This window comes from Megascapheus bottae, chromosome 12, assembly GCF_031878675.1.
Source record: "Megascapheus bottae isolate mThoBot1 chromosome 12, mThoBot2.hap1, whole genome shotgun sequence".
NCBI classification, from domain to species: domain Eukaryota; kingdom Metazoa; phylum Chordata; class Mammalia; order Rodentia; family Geomyidae; genus Megascapheus; species Megascapheus bottae.
Genome location: NC_143520.1, coordinates 4304135 through 4326565, shown reverse-complemented (window position 1 = coordinate 4326565; position 22431 = coordinate 4304135). Strand labels below are relative to the sequence as shown.

The 22431-nt window shown below is 37.3% G+C and overlaps 1 pseudogene; it reads left to right on the top strand.

Annotated features, from left to right (window-relative positions):
* Positions 1-1191: 1191 nt before the first annotated feature.
* Positions 1192-1942, top strand: LOC150056119 (mediator of RNA polymerase II transcription subunit 4 pseudogene; annotated as a pseudogene).
* Positions 1943-22431: the final 20489 nt, after the last annotated feature.

Below are 22431 nucleotides of genomic sequence, written 5' to 3'. Positions count from 1 at the left end.
AATGTAAAGGACCTTTTTGATGAAAACTTTAAAACCCTAAAAAAGGAAATTAAAGCAGAACTAAGGAAATGGAAAAACCTTCCATGCTCCTGGGTTGGAAGAATCAACATTGTGAAAATGACAATCTTGCCAATAGCTATCTACAAATTCAATGCAATACCCATCAACATCCCAATGTCATTCTTTAAAGAAATAGAAGAGGCAATTCAAAATTTCATATGGAATAATAAAAGAGCCCGTATAGCAAAAACACTTCTTAGCGGAAAGAACAATAAAATACAATTATTTTTAAAAAATTAAAAAAAATTATGAACATAGTTTAAGCAAATTGCCATTATTAGATATTTTACATATAAAATGCATAAAAATTATGCATTTATAGATTTTCTAGTAATTAATAATGTTTCTTCCTCTTAAAATAAAAAAGAAATGACATAAGTGTAGTAAAAGCCATTCTCAGAATATATAAAATGGAATTCTAGTTGTTATTGTACATTTTATTTGATTTAAAAATCACAGAAATTTGGTCACTTTAAAAAGCATTTAGAAGGACCAGGGGCATGGCCTAGTGATAAGTACAGGGCTTGTTTGGCATGCATCAAGCCCCAGGTTCCATTCCTTGGTACCACATACACAGAAAAAGCCAGAAGTGCTACTATGGCTCCTCAAGTGGTACAGTGCTAGCCTTGAGAAAAACGTAAGGACAGTGCCCAGGCCCTGAGTTCAAGCCTAATGGTAGAGTGCTTGTCTCTTGTCTAGTGTGCATGAATTCCTGGGTTCAATTCATCGGTATCACAAAGCCAGAAATGCTACTGTGGCTCAAGTGGTAGAGAGCTAGCCTTGAGAATGCCCAAGACCAGTGCCCAGGCTTTGAGTTCAAGCCCCAGGACTGGCAAATACAAAAAATAAAAATAAAGTGTTTAGAAGTCTGGAAAGGTGTCTTAGTGGTAGAGTGCTTGCCTAGCATGCATGAAGCCCTGGGTTCGATTCCTCAGTAGCCCATACACGAAAAAGGCCAGAAGTGGTGTGGTGGCTCAAGTGGTAGAGCGCTAGCCTTGAGCATAAGAAACTCAGGAACAATGCCCAGGTCCTGAGTTCAAGCCCTAGAACTAGCAAAAAGAAAAAAATGGTTTAGAAATTAAAATAACAGACTGCGCCTGAGTGGGCTGTGCCGCCCTCTCTGCGAAGAGGATGGCGGCATCTTCCAGCGGGGAGAAGGAGAAGGGACGGCCGGGAGGAGAGAACGATTACTGTCTGCACTGGAAGATCTCCAAGTCTTCTTTAGGGACATTGTAGAAATGTTGGTTACTTCAAGAAACCAAAAGTTGCTACAGCAGGGAGAAGAAAACCAGGCTCCGGAATTGTGAATTCATCGAGATGGGCAATTTCAAGATAGAATGAAACTGGCTCTCGATCAGGGAAAGATCCATCATGAAATTCAAGTTTTAGCAGAGGAAGTGGAGTAGAGAGACAGTGAATAGTCAGCAACTACAGAAACCGCTAAAGGAAGCAGAACAAATACTAGCAACAGTTGTTTACCAAGCAAAAGAAAAATTCAAGTCAATAGTAAAAGCAGGAAAAGGTGCTATCTCCTCTGAAGAAATAATTAAATATGCACATAGAATTAGAGCAAACAATTTTGTGTATGCCCCACTGATCTGGGCTCCAGGAGATCCACGCAGAGCGTACCCAGCTGATTCAGGGATGAGCAGTGGATTATTGGGTCAGATGAACAATCGTCCACTCATGGTGAGAGGCCCTTGCCGCCTCAGGCTGCCAGATGTTCTTGCTCCACAGTATCCCTGGCAGTCAAACTACTGGTCAATGAATATGTTACACCAAATCATAGCAATGCCTTTTTATTGGACACAGTAAAGAAAGTGAAGATGATGTAGAGGTTATGTCAATGGACTCCTCTAGAACAATAGTGACTCTGATTTAAAACAAACAATTTTTAAAAAAGGAATTAGAATAAAAATGATCATTTCAGCCTAGGGTTCCAACTCCAGTATCACAGAGTAAACAAATAATACATTAATAAATAACTGAATGAACAGTAAATGTCAGTTATCAATACTGGATGAGAAAACTAGTAGGCTGTGGAACAGCAGCAGAAGCCATATACTCAATACAGACCCCAAACTGATCATGAGTAAAAATCTCAAATATGGAGTTGTGGTCTGAGTGCCACTTAGACACCTTCATTTCAGGCCTAATTCAATAACTTTGCCTTGTAGAGAAATGAGTTAATGAAGTATAATGAGAAGAACTTAGGCTTTCAAGGTAGAACAGGGAACAGGAGACATTTATGAAGATACACTGAACTCCCAAATTAATAAGCTGAATTAAATCTGTTGTACAACTATGTAAAGATTTTTTTTCAAAAAAGAAAAATAAAAAGATCTCGTATGAGATCTCATCTCCTAGTTAGGTAATGTTAGGTAACGTATGTGTGCTAAGCTTTTCATCTGTATCCTCTGTTGTCACTGGTTTGGGGAGGGAAAGGGAACTCAAAATGGTGAGACAAAGGGCAAAGGTGAACCAATGCAACTGCAATACTAACAAAACACTATGTTAGAAATGAACTTCAGTGGGTAGGGGAAGTGGGGGAAATGAGGAAGAGGGTAAAAAGTCTGACAAGAAATGTACTCTTTACCTTACTTATGTAACTGTAACCCTTCTGTACTTCACCTTTATAATAAAATTAAATTAAGTTAAAAAATAAAAATAAAGCTAATGATGTCTTTGCTTAGAATGGTTGTTCCAAAAGGCATGATGGGAGATACCTTCCCTGAGTGGTATTTTCTGATGGTGATAGGTTGGAAGAGCTGTGGCGCTGGTGGACAGGATGAGGGATGCAGAGCACCCAATCATGAAAAATCACACCTGCGATTACTGTGCCCTCTGCTCTTTTTCACCAAGACATTCATCTAAGTGAAAATCTCTTGTCTAATTATCCAAGCCTGGAATGGAACAGTGTTTTACACAAACTCATGCATTCATGAAAGATTTTTTGAGATAGGTTAAATTTTCCAGGATTGTGTATTACTACAAGCAAATCAATACATAATTATACTTTGCTGTGTTTCTCTTTTCTTACACAAGTTGTTCACACTTTGAGAGAAAAAAAATCACACACCAACATCAAATATAGGAAATTCGAGAAGATTATTTGAGAAGATTATTTTCCTAGTGTTTGTATGGGTACAAGCCACTGACTACCTCATGGTATTTTCTAGAATATAATTGCTCCTAGGTTAATAATGATTTGCCAGTATTTCCTAATTAAAATAATTTAAATTAATTCATGAGGTACATATCAGGTTAGAAGTAATTTCTTCCTTATATCATAGTAAAAGAGTTATTTTTAACAGGTAGGTGTATGATCTATGAATTTTATTTCATCTTAGAAAATGTAGATTGACAATCTGTTTGAAAGATGGAGATGGCTGGATGCCATCTGGAGATTGAGCTTTGCTACACATTTGAATAAGAAGACCGAATGAGGCAATATTAAAGGAGTGGTTAACACAGTATCTGCCACATAGTAAGTGCTCATATGTGGTAACTATTATCATAAACAGGAATCAGTGGAACTGGTGGGACTGAGTGTCACTCTACATCAACACAAGGTAGCAACTCACAAGTCACAAGTCTTGCTTGGGAGCTGGGATGCAGACCAGCTGACGCCAGGAATGGAGCCTTAATGTCCACTTCAGGATGATGGCCAGTGCAGAATGCAGACTGGACACTCCAATTTGAACCCTAAGACTCTAAGAAAGGAAAGAGACAGCATACCATCGGAACTAGAAATGAAGGAAACTTTAGCAATTTGATTCAACACTTTGCTTCTTAACTCTTGTTAGCTAGAAACTGGTGCAAGGAATGTTTTGCTCGCTAGTGATATTCTTACTGTCTGATTGCTGTTTAGCTGCCTAGTTGCCTGTGCAATGTCCATCCGTGCTGTGTGTAACTGCTTCAGTCCCATGTTACCAGAAAGGGTTAAATAAGGATAGCTTCAAGTAGCATTTTAGAATATAAAAGCTCTGGGGGGCAGGGGGGGGAAAGGAGTTTGGCCTAGTGGTAGAATGCTTGCCTAGCATGCACAAAGACCTCAGTACCATATATACATAGAAAAAGCCAGAAATGGTGCTGTGTCTCAAGTGGTAGAGCTCTAGCCTTGATAAAGCCCAAGGACAGCGCTCAGAACCTGAGTTCAGGTTCCAGGACTGGCAAAAAGAGAAAAAATCGGAAGTTGCGCTGTGGCTCAAGGAAAAGGGTGGTAACCTTGAGCTGAAAAGCTTAGGGTCAACACCCATACCCACAGGTCAAGTCCCATGATGCAGGGAGTGGTGGAGGAGAGAAAGCTCTATGGGGTTTTGAAATGGCTGACCTGGAGTCTATAACACTATGGTTGATACGTAAGTAAACATGTTAAAGTAGCTCAATGGGAACTCTACTCTAAATTTCTGTTGGGCTCATTGGTGGAGACAAATTCTCATGACTATGATACCAACATTACTGTGATTAGTAAAATAAATAGCTCAATTCCTGAATAAGATATTAGAGCCATTATATGATCCCTCAAGATTTGTTATCATTCCTCATGTATACTAACCCCAGGAATTATGAAATTTTCTAACAAGTGATGATATTCTATATGTAATGGCAGTTTGATTTTTGGCCCATTTTTAAGTCCTCTTTCTTATAACTCTACTAACTAGAAAGCACAAATAAGACCCTTTGCTTCCAAGACTTCTATGTATTTTTATGCCAAAGGAATGAAACTAATAGAGTGATCATTCTTTAGATCATTGGAAACCCCTATATATAGCCCCTAGAATATAATTCTGATTGAGGGTGATAATGCATATGACAAAGGGTGAATAATTAGAGATTGAGGATAACTTGAAGTGAATTAAATATGACATCCTGAAACTGTATCTCTTTTTAAAGTAGAAATTTTGAGTATAATTCAAATCCAAGGGGTAGTTTCTTTAGATCTCAGTAATACTGATTCTGCTTTGTTATAAATAAATCACTTACAGAATTTGTTATACTTCTCAGTATAACAACGATATTCACAAGGCAATATGTTGGAAATATACTCTAAACGTGGGAGGGGATGAGGGAAGGAAAGTGGGAGAAAAACATGGAAAGGGGTAAGAATGTTCAAGAAGTCATGTACTCACTACCTTATGAATGTAATTGAACCCATCTATAAATCACTCTGATAATAAAATAAAGATTAAAAATAGATACACAGTGAGCAAAGAAAGTAAATAATTTTTATGATTATGATAATAATGATGATAGGTAAATATTTAAATTCAGAGTAAAACAGTGGGCTTTGTTTTCACATACTAAATAATAATAATCCTGAGAATGATATTAATTGACACAAAACCTACATATTTTTGTGCAAAATCTTTAAAACTTATAGTAATGAGAAGTCAATATCCTGACCTAAAAGGACACCTATAGTTTGTACCTGAGACTATGAGACTTAAACTACAAGCTTATTTTACCCAGAAGCCACTCCATCTCTGAGGTATTCTTGACTAGACCACTTGAGAAAAACTGAAATATACACAGACATTTAGGAAAACACATGCTTTCAGAACTTCATCAATTCTGATATATCATATCTAGGTAATTGACATGTTCCTCCCCTCTCTCTTTTCAATACCATTGCTCTAGAAATAATAAGCATTGAGAATATCTTTAAGTATTATTCAGTATCTTTCCTTTGACTCTTGAAAAGTACTTATACTCTTAAAGTATATTCTTTCCTTTTGCAAATAAGCATTTGTCCTGAAAGCTAATTCTGTGGAAAGCTGTATTCTGGATAGCACGATCTGTAGTTTGAAACAAGTTCTGAGGAGCAATGGACATGATTCCAACTTGGACTTCACGTCCCTACACTATAATTTATATATATATATATATATATATATATATATATATACTGTACATGGCTTCTTTGCCTTCGACATTAATACCCATCTGCTGCAGTGGCAACATGCCTGCTCTCAGGCTGATTGGATGGATGCCCTGGAGCACAGGTGCCTGGCAATGATGGGTTTGGAGAAATCCCCTACAAAACATAGTGTGTGACATTTCCTCTACAGGGCATCTCTCCTGGGTGCATGTTAGGCAGAAGGGTCTCTCTTCCTGTCTGAGGTCCTGACTGAGCCTACACATCTACAGACTATTTCTGTTCATCTTTAAAAGTAAAATCTCAGAACAAGGTGACATTTAAAAGTGAAAAACATAATATTTTGATTCTATACTCTAGCTTAGCAATTTTTTAAGTTCTTTCTTGGGAGAGCTTTAGTATCAAGCTTTCAAAGTCAGATCATCTTCCCAGATACAAGTTATCCATTACATTGCATCTTTCATTCAACCAAAGCTGATAATATAAACAAAAATCTATTGCCATAATAATGAACAAGTGGTGTGGCTTATGGAATATCTGTGTGAGTACGTGCGAGGATTTGAAATAAATGGTCATCTTCTAGTTGTTTTATATCGACTATTATACTCAGAAAATATTAAGACTGTTAGCAGATACTTTCTGCTCTATGATGATTTTTTTCTTGGAGGCAAAATCCCCACTGGAATAGCTAATTAACTGTGTTTCATGGCTCGGGAGTCAGACCTGACACTACAGAGAGAAGAAAATCCTCATGTTGCCTTTAAGATAAGACTAAATAGTTGAGAGAAACTACAGGATGGATATACGGTCTCGTGTGATCAATTTCTACTCTAGAAAACAATTTCCTTAGCTAGTTAAGGGAGAGATGTGGTAAAAATAAATTCTATAGAGATATGCTAATGAACATTACAGGGAACACCTCAGCATGCATCTCTTAGTCAAAGCCCAGGGGTTTTGTAAGGTCTTAAAGAAGAAATAATCGTCAGCTTCCTACAGGTAATTGGAAGCACCCAAACTGAGCTAACGTTTATTCCAAAATTTGCCTTTACCTTGTACTGGGGTTTTGCAAGGATTCAGGAATCTATACCCCCTTCTCATTTTTTTATGACTTGGGTAAATGAGAACACTCTCATAAAAGAAAGAATAGGAAATCCTAATCTGTTATACTTTATACAATGACTTATTCCAATAAAGAGTTAAGAAAAACTTTTAAAACTTTCTTTTGCATTTTTGCTGATCCCAGGTCTTGACTCTTGGCCTGAGCACTGTCCCTGAGTCTCTTTTGCTCAAAGCTAGCAGCGCTCTACCACTTGGGTCACAGTGCCACTTCTGGCATTTTCTGAGTGGCTTAGTGAAGATAAGACTTTTCTTCTCTGGCTGTTTTCCAACTGTCATTCTCAGATCTGTCTCCTGAGTAGCTAAGATTGTAGGTGTTAACCACTGGCACCCAGCTGAATACTTTCTTTGCTAGTTCATATTCTATTAAAGTTAGTGCTTTCAAATAGTGCACACATTCAGATTACTCGGGATGCTCATTGTGTTCCCTGAAAATCTACTGGTATCTTGAATTTCATCTCATTTTCATGGTGTCTGGAGGACAGAATTTTTTCTTGGCATCTACAAAAAATAGATTTTTGGTCGTTACTAGATCCATTGTACTATAATTACATCTCAGTCCAATCTAGTAGGAATATTTACATATAAACATCTGCAAAACTTATTTGGTTATCTATCAATATCTTATACTTCAAATCTGCTCACAAAAGTTCAGAATAGGAACACATGCCCTTTAATGAGGTTCTTGCATCTCTTGTGCCATATCTATACTCTGATTTCAAGGTTCTAATGTCTGGTCTCTCTCCTCTATTCGACCAAATACCTTGCCTTGTTTTTGTTTACAGAGACACACAGTGCATAACTTTAAGCCCAGCACCATTCTTGGGTAGGATTGCATAGAAGACTTCCCTTTTTCTCAAAATGCTTAGCACACTTTCTTAGTGTAAATGGCCAGCTGGTACTACTGCTGCTCTGACATCTTTGAGCCTTTCCATTGTCCTTGAGCAGAATGTTCCTGCTGCCACATCAGCAGTCTGAACGCAGCATGAATGCTCTCAAGTGAGGAGGATAGCACAGACTTTTGAAGCATCTTCTGTTGACAACAGTCTCCAAAGATATAGTCCAAGAATTAAACTGATTTTCCCCTTATTCAGCAACAAGACGTTAGTGTGTTCACACGATTTAAAACCCTCCTATCAACGCTCTATGTATTCAATTTCTGTTAGTTAACTTGATGTCCCAAAGAAGATGGACATATTTCTGCTCAGAAAATGGTAATAAAGCCACTAAAATCTGACCTGTGGCCATGCTCTCTCCTGTTCTCCTTTACAATTGTGTCATCCCATGATCCTATATCTGCCTACTGACTTATTGCTAATATGTTTCAAAAGCTTGATTTATTCCAACCAGCAAAGGCCATTATTTATATGATCAAATTATTGAAATAATTTTGATTTTCAAATAATGTAATATTTCTGAATAGTACTTATGGGTCCTTCATTATTTTCTACTTTAATCATGGGAGAAATTCAAAGGAACAGTTGGAATAATTCATAAGGCATTTATATACCGTATAATCTAGTTTTACAATCCATGTAACTGGAGGCTTTCAGGGAATAATTTTTATTGATTAACCTTAAGGTCAATTCATTATTTTTAAATTACCCACCATGATTTTGTTTCCTGTCTTTATCCTCTGATTCATGCAGCTTACTAGTTTTCTAAAGAGTTAATTATTTGATAAATACAAGATAATTCCTTCTAGTTATTTTTCTGTGTAGTGATTTCTTTGGCAGCAGAACAACACTTGATTACAGTATTTCTAGAAAATCTGTCTTCCAAAAGTTTAAACACTGGTGTAGGAATGTACATGTGTATCACCACTGTGGAAATCAGCATTAGAAATTCCTTTAAAAGAAGGCGGGGGAGAAAAGAAAAATTTGTCTTCCTCTTTAGATATTTAAGAAGAAAAAGAGAGGATAATAGAACATAAATACTGTATTTTTAATGTCATAAGGTATTTGTAAAACCTGCATGGGTCACATTAGTCCATTAAACATTGCATGCAGTGAATTAGTTATAAGGGTATATAGGAAATACAATTCATATTGACAATTTTTGTGAAGGTTTTCCTATTTCAAGTTTAGAGGCCACATGAAATGTTGGGATTTATCTTATATTACTGTAAATTTTGAGAAACAATAAGAGCAGGGAATAACCTCCATTTGGACAGTATTGCTTTGTTAAAATTAATAAGGAAATTTTCCTGGTTATATAGATAACTAAATTGAATTCACCTTTCTTAAAACATGTTGTGGAAAACAATGGAAGTTTCTTTATATTCTACCAATGTAGATTTGTTAAAAAGCCCATTTCATTTGAAGGCATGCTACAGCCCATTGATTTCTCCTTTGAGATATTATAGAACAGGAAAGGCTAGAGTAGAAGCAGGTCATTCTACTCACCTGCTAAGAATAGATTATTTTCAAGAGGGAACATGAGGCTATCACTGTAGGTGACCCTTTCCTTTAGAACTTCATCAAACTGATACTTCCAACTCTGTCAGAGCCACAGGAAAGAAACTTCTGTCTCGGGCTCTAAGAAGTCTGCATCTGACTTTATTCCAAACTTTAGTGAACCATGTTGTACAAGTCCAAGTGGGGGCATGCATCCAGAATTTATGTTTCCTTCTTAAAGGCCATGATTCTGGCGAATATTGAGAAAACAGAGAAGCCACATTCTGAGAGGTTGAATCTGGAGTCTTTAGTAGAGCACCAGAGGTCTGCAGGTGGACTTCCTGTCTCAAAGATGTGTAGCCCAGATGTGTAGCACACAACTTTCAAAGACAAAAACCACATGTTGTGGTGGAGACCAAACCTTAACAACCTGGACAAAAGTGGTACACACACACACACACACACACACACACACACACACACACACAAAACCAAAGCAAGCAAATCTGTAGATATATATCACACTTAATTGTGTACTTTAAACAGGACAACTTGGTGCTATGTAAATTCCACTTTAATACAGTAGTTTACAAACAGCTCTAAAAACAGATAAATGGTTATTTGAAATAAAGTCATATTATTTTATTGTAAACAATAGCAAGGTAAGTGACGATAATGTATTTCTAACAAGAGTGTCATACATAGGAAGAACAAACTGGATGGGGATACTTATTTCTAATAAAAGTATTACACAGGCTAATAGAGGCGGCGGAAGATGTCAGCAGTTCAGTTTGAGTCTTTCAGAGCTCTCGCCAAGATACCAGTTTTGGCAGAGTAGGGGACAGTAAATACCTCAAATCGATCCTAAGTAAGCTTTAGCGATACAGAGATCTCAGTCACAGAGGAAAAAGCCAGAAATCCGGCACAAAGAAGACAGCGGGGACTGGTTCTACCCTCTCCGAGCAGGCGCGGAGACAAAGCGGCTCTTCTGAATCTGAGCATCAGTGCTTCTTGGCGCTGCAATCTGCCAGCTGCAGACAGAGCCACACAGAGCCTGCAGGAGCCCAGAGCCGACACCTGGCTGTGCACTTTGTGAGTACCTCCGAGGAGAAGTTTCCACTTCTGCTCGTGGATCAGCATTGGGAGGGAGCCCGCCCTCCCCCCCAACAAGCTGAGAGCAGCGCCATCTTGACTACTGGCAATGACCTGGCCAAAGCAATTGGAGCCTGAGAGGTGTTGCTGACAGTGCCATCTTTCTTATTGGCAAAGGATTTCCCAGAGATCCCTTAGCCGGAAATCTGGCCCTAGAGCTGCTGAAGTCCATCCCCTGCACCAGCCACAGACCTGGTAAACAAAGCCGCCTGCGGATCTTTCAGCTTTGTTTTCCCAAACAAACAATCAGATCCGAAAAAGGGCAAAGCCAAATCACAAGAGAAAAAGACTTTCTGAACTGTTCAGATCCTGAGACACAAGTTTCCTATCCTGCCCTGATCCCCCCCCAAAAAAATCCTGAAGAATACCCTTTTTTTTCTATATTTTTTTTGTTTTTTTTCTTTCTCTTTGGTATTTTTTTCTTTTTTATTCTTCTACCCCTTTTTTAATTTGCATTTATAGGTGTTCTTATTTCCTCTTACCATCCTACCTATACTTTTTTTTTTCTCTTTTCTCTCCCGAATCCCTCTGTCACTGTGGTTGTTCCTGGAAACATAGTGACAGCTCTGGGTGCCATCTGAATACAAACGATATCTATATTGATACAGTCACCTGCTTTTTAATCTCCTGGTCTCAACCCTAGTATTTCTTAAGTAAGAGCTCACAATAGTGAAGACTCTCCCCCCACCTTTTTCTTTTTCTTTTCTTTTTTTTGATTTTGTTTTATTGTTGCTGTTTTTGCTTTTTTGTTTTGGTTTTGTTTCTCTGTTTTTTGTTCTGTATGGGTTTTTTCTTTCGGTTTTTTTTTGTGCTTGTTGTTTTTATCTTACTTTGCTTTTTTTTCTTTCTTTCTTTTTAAAAATTTTCATCATTGAAATCTCCTATATCTACCTCCCTCTTTTCTTGATATATTCATCTTATTACCCTTCTTACTTTCATAAGTTTTATCTAATACTTTCCAAACTTTGTACTCAAATACGCTACCTGCTTATCGACTTAGGTCAGTTATTCTTATGCGATACCTTTTCTTCATTACTATAATAATCTTAAACTCCTACGTTATTCCTCTTGTACCTTCCCTGTTCTCTCTCATACTATTTTTCTATATGTGGTCTTCTGTTCATCTTTCAACCCTTATAATGCATGGGTCTACACTTGATGGCTGTTGAGCAATATTGTATATCTAGGTGTTCAATTATTCTCTACGCTCAGAAGGACTTAAAGACAATAGAGATTGGATTGAGAGGCTTATTGTTTTGGTCATAAATCAGTTATCAGTGGTTGTATTAGACTGGTCTGTAAGTGCACAAAAAGAAAGAGTGATAACACCAATCAAAACTTGTGAACATCTAGTGTCTGCCAGCTACAGAGGTCTAGGTTGGTTATATCTGAAAAACTATAATCACGTTTAGTATTAATCTTGCTCCCATTTTCAAATGGGCAGAACAAGAAACTCAAGAAAAATGTCAAATCAAGAAACAACATCCCCCACCCAATATAAACAGACAATGGAACAGTCACTGGCAAACATGGAGGAGAGTCTTCCAAGTGGTATACAAATGCAATTGATAAACATCATTAATGAAAAATGTGAAAAAATAAAGAAGGAGATAAGGGAGGAAACCATAGCTGAACAAGAGGAAACCATAAACAAGGTGATAAGTGAAAAAGGATAAGCCATAAAGGAGGCCATCTTTCAAAGAAAGATGGATGAATTCATAGAATCCACAAATAAAAAGGTGACCGAACTCCAGCAAATGTTCAAAGAAAATAAAGCTACTGAGCTAACCACTCAAATGGAAATCAAGGAGCTAAAGAAATCCATACATGATCTAAAAGAAGAGATGCAAGGCATCAAAAATGAGCAATTAGAAGCAAAGGAGATGAAGAATAAAGTAGATGGCTTTGACAGCAGGTTAGACAATGCAGAGGAGAGAATTTCCGGAGCTGAAGATAATTTAGTTGTTATAGAGAAAGAACAGAAAATGAGTCAATCCAAATCTAGGAAAAAAGAGAGCATTTCAGGAGGACCAAGATACAATTAGGAAGCCTAATTTAAGGCTAATTGGTATTGAGGAGGGTCTGGAGAAAGAGGTCAATGGTATTGGAAATATACTTCAGGGAATCATCTCAGAGAATTTCCCAAATATCCAGAAGGGCAGGCCCATCCAGATACTAGAAGCTTTTAGAACCTCAAACAGACCTGACCAGAAAAGAACATCCCACTGCCACATTATAATCCTAACTGGATCAATAGAGACAAAAGTAAGGATCCTAAAGGCAGCCAGGGATGAGGGATCAATCACCTATAAAGGCAAAAAAATCAGAATCACCCCAGATTTCTCAGCAGAGACCAGGCAAGCAAGAAGTGACTGGAAGCATATATGTCATGCCCATAAGTCAAATAACTACCAACCAAGAATACTGTACCCAGCTAAGCTCTCATTCATAACTGAGGGAACAATACAAATATTCCATTCCAGGGAAAAGCTGCAACAATATGTAGCAACAAAACCAACATTACAAAAAATTCTCAAAGATGTTGTACACATAGAAAACCAACATAAATGCAATACAGAGAAAGTAATGGCACCTAAACATCATACTAAGTACCACAAGAACTGTCAAGACACAGGCCCTAATGAAAGCTTTTAAACATGGTAGGAACTAGTAAATATCTCTCAATCCTAACTCTCAATATCAATGGACTTAACACTCCAAGTAAATGGCATAGACTGTCTAGTTGGATCAAAAAACAAGATTCATCATTCTGCTATCTTCAAGAGACACATCTTACCCAAAAAAACAAACCTTTTTTGAAAGTGAGAGATTGGAATAAACTCTATCAAGCTAAAGGCCCCCATAAACAGGCTGGAGTTGCCATCCTCATATCAGATAAAATAGACTTCAAACTAAAATTAGTGAGAAAAGACAAAGAAGGATACTACATACTACTGAAGGGATCTTTCCTCCAAGAAGACATAATGACCCTAAATATCTACACACCCAATCCTGGAGCTCTGAACTTCATCAAGCAAACTTTACTTTCACTGAAACCATACATCGATCGAAACACAGTGATTGTTGGTGACATTAACACACCACTCTCACCTATGGACAGATCAACAAGGCAAAAACTCAACAGAGAAACCTTAGAACTGAACTATATAGACCAACTAGATCTAACAGACATCTGCAGAATATTCCACCCAGCAACAATACAATATACGTTTTTCTCAGCAGCACATGGAACATTTTCCAAAATAAACCACATCTTAGGCCATAAAACAAACCTGGACAGATTCAGAAACACTGAAATTATTCCCTGCATGCTCTCAGACCACAAAGACATCAAATTGGAACTGAACACACATCTCCACCGACGAAAACCCTGTAACTCATGGAGATTGAACAATACATTGTTGAATCACCAATGGGTCATCGAAGAGATCAGAACAGAAATCCAACAGTTTATGAAATTTAACAATAAGGAGCACACAAAATACCATCTCCTTTGGGACACAGCAAAGGCAGTACTCAGAGGAAAATTTATATCTCTGAGTTTCTAAAACAAGTTGGAAAAATCACAATCCAACAAGTTAATGTGTCACCTTAAGCTCCTGGAAAAAGAGCAACAAACCAACCCTAATCCCTGTAGAAGGAAGCAAACTATTAAAATCAAAGCAGAATTAAATGATTTGGAATCCAAAAAAACTATAGAAAGAATCAACAAAACAAGGAGTTGGTTCTTTGAAAGAATTAACAAAATTGACAAACCCTTAGCAAGCCTTACCAAAAAAAGAAAAGAGCATATCGAAATAAACAAAATCGCAGATGAAAATGGTAATATCACAACAGAAATTACCAAGATCCAGAATATCATGAGATAATACTTCTCAAACCTTTACGCCAACAAATTTGTGAATCTAGAAGAAATGGATGAATTCCTAGCCAATATTAACATACCCACACTGAACCAAGAAGAACTAACCCAACTCAACAGGCCTATTTCAAGCACTGAAAAAGAAATGGCCATAAGTGACCTTCCACCTAAGAAAAGCCCAGGGCCAGATGGATTCATAGCTGAATTCTATAAGGTCTTTAAAGCAGAGCTCACACCAATACTCCTCAAGCTCTTCAATGAAATTGAAAATGAAGGTTCTTTACCAAACTCATTCTATGAAGCCAGTATAACCCTCATCCCCAAACCAGACAGAGATTCATCAAAGAAAGAGAACTATAGACCTATTTCTTTGATGAACATCGATGCAAAACTTCTCAACAAAATACTGGCCAACCGTCTACAACAACTCATCAAAAAAATTATACACTATGATCAAACTGGATTCATCACAGGGAGGCAAAGCTAGTTCAACATACGCAAATCAATTAATATAATTCAACACATCAACAGGAGCAAGGATAAAAATCACATGATTGTCTCAATAGATGCGGAAAAGGCATTTGACAAGATCCAACACTCCTTTATGTTAAAAGCTCTGGAGAAACTAGGAATCCATGGAACATTCCTCAATGTAATGAAGGCTGTGTATGACAAACACACAGCTAGTATTATACGTAATGGTGAAAAGCTAAAGCCATTCCCTTAAAATCAGGAATGAGACAGGAATGCCCACTCTTTGAACTCCTCTTCAACATAGTATTAGAATTCCTAGCCAGTGCAATAAGGCAAGAAGCAAGCATAAAGGGGATCCAAGAAGGGAAAGAGGAAGTAAAACTATCCCTCTTTGCAGATGACATGATTCTGTATTTAAAGAACCCTATAGACTCTGCTCCCAAGCTCCTTGAGCTGATTCAAAACTTTGGAAGGGTTGCAGGGTATAAAACTAACCCTCGGCCAGGAGTTTGGCCTAGTGGTTAAAGTGCTTGCCTGGCATGCATGAAGACCCGGGTTCGATTCCTCGGTACCACATGCATAGACAAAGCTGGAAGTGGTGCTGAGGCTCAAGTGGTAGAGCTCTAGCCTTGAGAAAGTCCAAGGACAGTGCTCAGGCCCTGAGCTCAAGCCCAGGACTGGCAAAAAAAACAAAACAAAACAAAAAAACTAACCTTCAAATATCAACTGCCTTCCTCTACACCAACAGTGAGATGAACAAGGCAACAATCAGGAAAGCAACTCCTTTCACAATAGCTTCAAAGAAAATAAAGTACCTAGGAATTACCTTAACTAAGAACGTAAAGTACCTTTTTGACAAAAACTTAAAACCCTGAAAAAGGAAATTAAAGCAGAACTGAGGAAATGGAAAAACCTCCCATGCACCTGGATTGGAAGAATCAACATTGTGAAAATGACAATCTTGCCAAGGGCTATCTACAAATTCAATGCAATATCCATCAATATCCCCATGTCATTCTTTAAAGAAATAGAAGAGGCAATCCAAAATTTCATATGGAATAATAAAAGATCCTGTATAGCAAAAACACTTCTTAGCGGAAAGAACAGTGCAGGAGGAATTTCAATACCAACTTTAGACTCTATTACAGAGGTATAATTATCAAAACAGCTTGGTACTGCCACAAGAACAGGCCTGAAGACCAATGGAATAGAACTGAGGACCCAGATATTAAACCACAGACCTATGGCCACCTAATCTTTGACAAAGGAGCCAAAAAAGTAGACTGGAAGAAAGATAGCCTTTCAACAATTGGTGCTGGCAGAACTGGTTAAGCACCTGCAGAAAACTAAAGTTGGATCCTTCTTTGTCACCCTGTAATAGAATTAACTCCAAATGGATCAAAGACCTGGAGGTAAAAGCCGACACACTGAAAACTTTACAAGAAGGAATAGGAGATACACTAGGCCTCCTTGGCACAGGTCTAAACTTTCTTAATAAGGACCAAGAATCACAACAAATCAGAGAAAGACTGGATAAGTGGGAGTTCATTAAGCTGCAGAGCTTTTGTACGGCAAAGGACATAGCTAGTAAATTAATTAGGAAGCCTACAGAGTGAGAGAAGATCTTCACTAACCATACATCGGACAAAGGCCTCATATCTAAAATATATCAACAGCTCCAAAAATTGAGTCAATCCAAAACTAATCTCCAAAGTAACAATCATCCCATTAAAAGATGGGCCAAAGAGTTAAAGAGAGTCTTCTCTGAAGAAGAAACAAAAATGGCCTATAGACACATGAGGAAATGCTGAACATCTCTAGTCATAAAAGAAATGCAAATCAAAACAATGCTAAGATTCCACCTCACTTCAGTTAGAATGGACAGGATTGAGAAAACTAATAACAACAGATGCTGGAGGGGATGTGGCCAGGAGGGATCACTACTACACTGTTGGTGGGAGTGCAAACTTGTTCAACCACTATGGAAAGCAGTATGGCAGTGCCTCAAAAGGCTAAGAATCCAAGATCCAAGATCCAAGATTTCCACTACTTGGCATTTACCCAACCATCCGGAATCTGGGGCATACTAAATCCACTAGCACAACAATGTTCATTGCAGCACTATTCACCATAGCAAAGATATGGAACCAATCCAGATGTCCCTCAGTTGATGAGTGGGTCAACAAGTTGTGGTATTTGTACACAATGGAATTCTATGCTGCTGTCAGAAAAAACGACATCGACCCATTTGTTAGGAAATGGAAAGACTTAGAAAAAATCATATTAAGTGAAGTAAGCCAGACTCAAAGGAACTTAGGCTCAATGGTTTCCCTCATTTGTCATAATCAGTAGAAACCTTGTGCTCTACTTGCAGAGATCTGCAATAGAGCAAAAGCTTGATACATAAGGCCAGATAGTATGAAGCTAATTGAAAGGACCCCTAGGATATTGAAACAAAAGCCATATAATGAGTGATTGTTGTCCTTAATGTACTATGTTATCTTTCATCTCTTTTGCTGTCCCTTGGTTATCTCATATTGTTACAGTATCTTACTTTGTTATCTGATATTTTGGATATATTTGTATTCGGTTATTTGAAATTGGATACGGAAGGGGGGAAAACCAAGATGGGGGGGTTTGGGGGAGGGAAATGGGGACCAAGACATGTGAAAGGGTATCAATGTATGTGAATGAATGCATCTTCTATCTTGGAAATACCTTGTAACCCTTTTAGTAATTACAATAAAAATATTAAAAAAAAGTCTTACACATAGGCAAAACCAATTATCCAAGGGCCATCAGAATCCCAGTTATCTAGATGAGTCATGATATCCCGAATTTCAACAACTCATAACATTTGCAGTCCAAAGAATATCCTCCATAACCTCTAGAGGTTTCAGAAAGTCCCCATCTACTGGTATGATATAGAGATGGTTTTACTCAGATACAGCATGCTTATTTCACTCCTAGAACCTGGGAATTCAATTTTACCCCTAGGACTAGGAATGGCTTCTTCCTAGGTGCGTGCTCCCAAGTAGATCACATTGCACACTTACTTGGATATTGCTCAATCTTCCAGGGTGCCGGTGTTCTTGGGCATATGTGCAAGGAAGAACAATGATGAACCATGAATAGGGATGTTGGGACAGGAATATTCCAGTGCATTAAATTCTGGAAACCAAAAATCGGCTTTCTGGTTTCTTGTGAAGACACATTTTGTTTTGTGGATAAGCAAATGTCATTTGATTTGTCATTTTGTTAATGGATTTTCAGATTTTAAATATTCATATGGCATATGGATCTCCACTCATACTCTTGCCCCCAGACCCTTCAATACAAAGAATGGACGTACAGTTACCACCTTATATGCACTTTTATTTTTAGTGCAACCAACTTGTGAAAGTTTTCTTATCTTATTGCAACTCACACATCTCCTCATTAATTCCCCCTCCACCTGCTTTAGCTTGGGTTTCAGTAAATCTACTTTTGTTTACACTAATCCTTCCTTCTTGTTTGAAAAATCCGTTGGGCATCACACTGCTGTGGTACTATTTCGTTACAATGATAACTATTTTTCTTTTCTAGAAACATTTAGCTCATCACACATTTTCTTTGATATTTGTCTAGGTTTTCCTTCTCTTTGTTCTTATTTGAAGTCCCATAAGTTCATTCTGAGACTCATCTCTTCTCATTCAACTATCTCTTTCAGATCATTTCATCAGGGCTGCCCTTGGTTGTCTGGATCAAAACGAGCTCCAGCAGGAATGCATTGTGACTTTACGATTTCTATGATCCACACCTTTCCTCTGACCTCCAGATCCATGCATTCAGTTTTCTTTAGCACGTTTCACTTTGCTGTCTTATACATGTCCGCACATATCTATAGCCTAAACTGCACAATTTATCTTACCCATCAACTACCTTATCTTTTAAAATATACTTGAGGGGCCGGGAGTTTAGCCTAATGTAGAGTGCTTGCCTAGCATGCACGAAGACCCAGGTTCCATTCCTTCGTACCACATATATAGAAAAAAACACACAAATGGTTCTGTGGCTCAAATGGTAAAGGTCTAGCCTTGAGAAAGGCCAAGGACAGTGCCTAGGCCCTGAGCTCATTATATCATGGTTATATCCACAGCCATATAACACTTCTGTTGTTTTGGGTGATGGGGAAGGTGCACATGGGAAAAAAGAGTGAGTAAGCACTCTGCCATTTGAACCAAGTATTCATGCCTTTTTACTTCACTTGCTTTTCAGATAAGGTCTTGCATTTTTTTTCTTTGGCCATCTTGGGCTACTCTCTGGTACCAGGGGCCACAGTTTTCTGCCACCATGCTGAGCTTATTGATTGAATTAGTGTCTTGCAAAATTTCTCTTCCTGGGCTTGCTTTGACCCTTGATTGTCCCAGTGTCTACTGCCTGTAGACTGGCATATAGATATAAGCCCCAGGACCATCCTAGATCTCACCTTTTGCATCATCTGATCTGTCTTATATATCACCATCATCTCTAGTGTTTCTAACACATTTTTTTTGGCTTTAGCCTTACTGTAGTTCTGGTCCTTATAGATATAGATATATCTCCAGCTTTATTGAATACAAATTAAATTTAGTACAAATCAAAAATTCCACAGTAATGTACTTTTCTCAGTATTTTTATTTTATTTTGGTGAAAACTTAATTTTCAAAATTTAGCAAACCTTATATTAATTTTATTATATCTATGTATCAATATGAACAGCACTCCAGATAATGTAACTCAGTAAGTTGTTGATTTTTTTTTTGCTGGTCATGGGACTTGAACACTGAGCTCTTCAGTTCAAGGTTTCCAGTATTCTGATGAGATTGGGTGCGTTCAGGATGGTATGGCCATAGACAGGTTTCCAGTATTCTGGTGGTTAATTGGAGATAAGAATCTCACAGACTTTTGTGTCTGGGCTGGCACTGAATCACAATCCTCAAATCTCAGCCTCCTAAGTAGATTGGATTAAAGTTGTGAGCCACTGACACCTGGATTTGTTGATGTTTTTGAAAGTATAAGATATGTGTCTATTTGAACTAGTCAACTCATGGTATTGCACCTTCCCAGAAATGATGTCTGTTCTATAATATATGTCAGTATGTGGATAAAGAAAATGCCAGCTTTTCCTGCATTTAAAAATTTTTTGTTTGATTTTTGAAAATATGTCAAAAAGTACTTAAACTTATTATTTTGCTACATAAAATACAAAAGAAATTTGTTCTAGGGCATAGAGCATATGTGTGATTTGCTGTATTTTCCCAGTTGAAAGCATAAAATAATTAATAATTAGTTATCTTTCTCTTTTTGAAATTATTATTTCCTTTTAGTAAACTAAAAATTATGGCAAAGTCATAATAAATGTCTTTTAGTTATTTAGTTCAATTTAAATGACATTTAGGGTTTTTTTGTTGTTGTTTGCTTTTTGTTCATTTTTTGCAAATCCTTGGGCTTGAGCTCAAGACCAAAGCACTGTCCTTGGGCTTTGTTAAGCCTAGAGTTCTACCACTTGAGACACAGCACCACTTCTGGCTCTTTCTTTGTATGTGATACTGAGGAATTGAACCCAGGTCTTCACGCATGCTAAGCAAGCACTCTACCACTAGGTCAAACTCCCAGCCTCGACATTTAGTTTTCTTGGTGATCAGTTCTGTAAATTAGTAAATCTTAAGCACTATCAATACAAACATGCTATAGCATTATTTTTAATGAATATGTTGATAAGCATTGTATTACAGAGACACAAAGATAGCTTAGATACATACTGAGACATTTACACATTAGAAACATATGAAATGGTCTCTTGATCAAATCGATAGGTTTCTATGTGTATCAAATAAAAATTCAGTTCATTAATGTAAAAGGAGTGTTTATTTTTCACTTCAAAATCACTAACAATTGAAATTCAGACTGACTTGTTCACTGACAGAAGAGATGTTCACCTGTTCTGGATATTGGTTTATGTTATGCTATCTAGGGAAGGGAAATGGCTGTTTTGTTCTGTATTCAGTAGGTGAATTTCATAAAACTAGGGACTTTATGGTAATGTTTCCCACTCAAATAAAAATAATGGTAAACATTTCAAAGATTCCTGTTCTAACATGATTTGTTTCTAATAGCTATTTCTCTTAAAGCCAAACATTTTGTTACTTTGAGTCAAAATATCTTCTACTGGGCCTTGCAAAGACTTGTTCTGCTGGTTCCTGAATTTCAGAAAAGTTGGCTAACTAGGTTAATTTCTGAAGTTCTTCACCAATTTAACAAAAAGAAAACAAACAATATTATTAAAATGTATGTTGTCTATAAGAATCCACTTTAAATTTAAGAGTACACATTGGAACAACAGAGAATCAAAAGAAGGTAGAAGTAGTTTTTTTTGAATATAAAACTATTTATTGACCACTGTTCATCATTATTTACAATAAAGTAAACAATATACAGTAGGGTAACATTCTGATTACTACAAAGTTGTTTTTCTGGCTTTTGTGAAACCAGTAACCCAATACTGAAAAAAATTGAGCCTACATGTTAGGAATGAGTTAGGGTAAAGAAAAAGCATGCAGGTCAACAATTATAAAATTTTGTCCACTCATTTAGGCCAGCAGGTCCTAAATAGTCGAAATCTCTAACCAGTTGATTTTACATTTCCATGAGCAGTCTTAGATAGCTCATGATCTATGAGCTTTTAGTATACAGATTCTAATACTCTGTAAAGGAATGCTCATTACACAAACTTTTAATGAAAGGAAATCAAAATTTATCTTAGTTGTCTCATCTGGGTGAGGGAAGCTGTTGATAAGACACTTTTCCTTTCAAGACATTTTGCAAACATATTGCATTTGCTATCTATGGCAGAGGCTGGAGGACCTAAAGTTGAGGCTAGCCTGGCGACCTACTAAGTTCAAGGCCAGCCTGAGCTGCCTAGTGACTCTGTCTTAAACAACAACAAAATAAAACAAGGGCCAGGGATGTAACACAGTGATACATCATTTGCCTACATACGCAAGGCTCTGTGTCTGATGCCCAACACCTCTAAACAAGCAAAATCTCCGAAACAAAAACCTACCCATGTATGTATTTTTTTTTACACACACATAAACACACAAAAAAATTCAGGATGGTCCTTCAACAAAGCAGTTAAAGACAAGTTGTTCTGATTAAGTAATTGCCAGAAAAAGTTGCCTTATTAAAAAAAATATCTGGTCCTGAATACAGAGGAAATATACCATGGTATTAAAGGAAGCAACTACAGAAAGCCTTAATTATATTTGCTCAAAGTAACCAGTGCTATTGAGGGAAAACAAAACAAACTCAACAACTCCCAATACTACTTTCAAAACCAACATATCAAACTGGATTTTCATTAGAATGTAGTTGTTTCACACCTTTAATTCAAAAACCAAGACTCAGATTTTATATATACGTATAATATATATAAAAAACAATGCAAACAA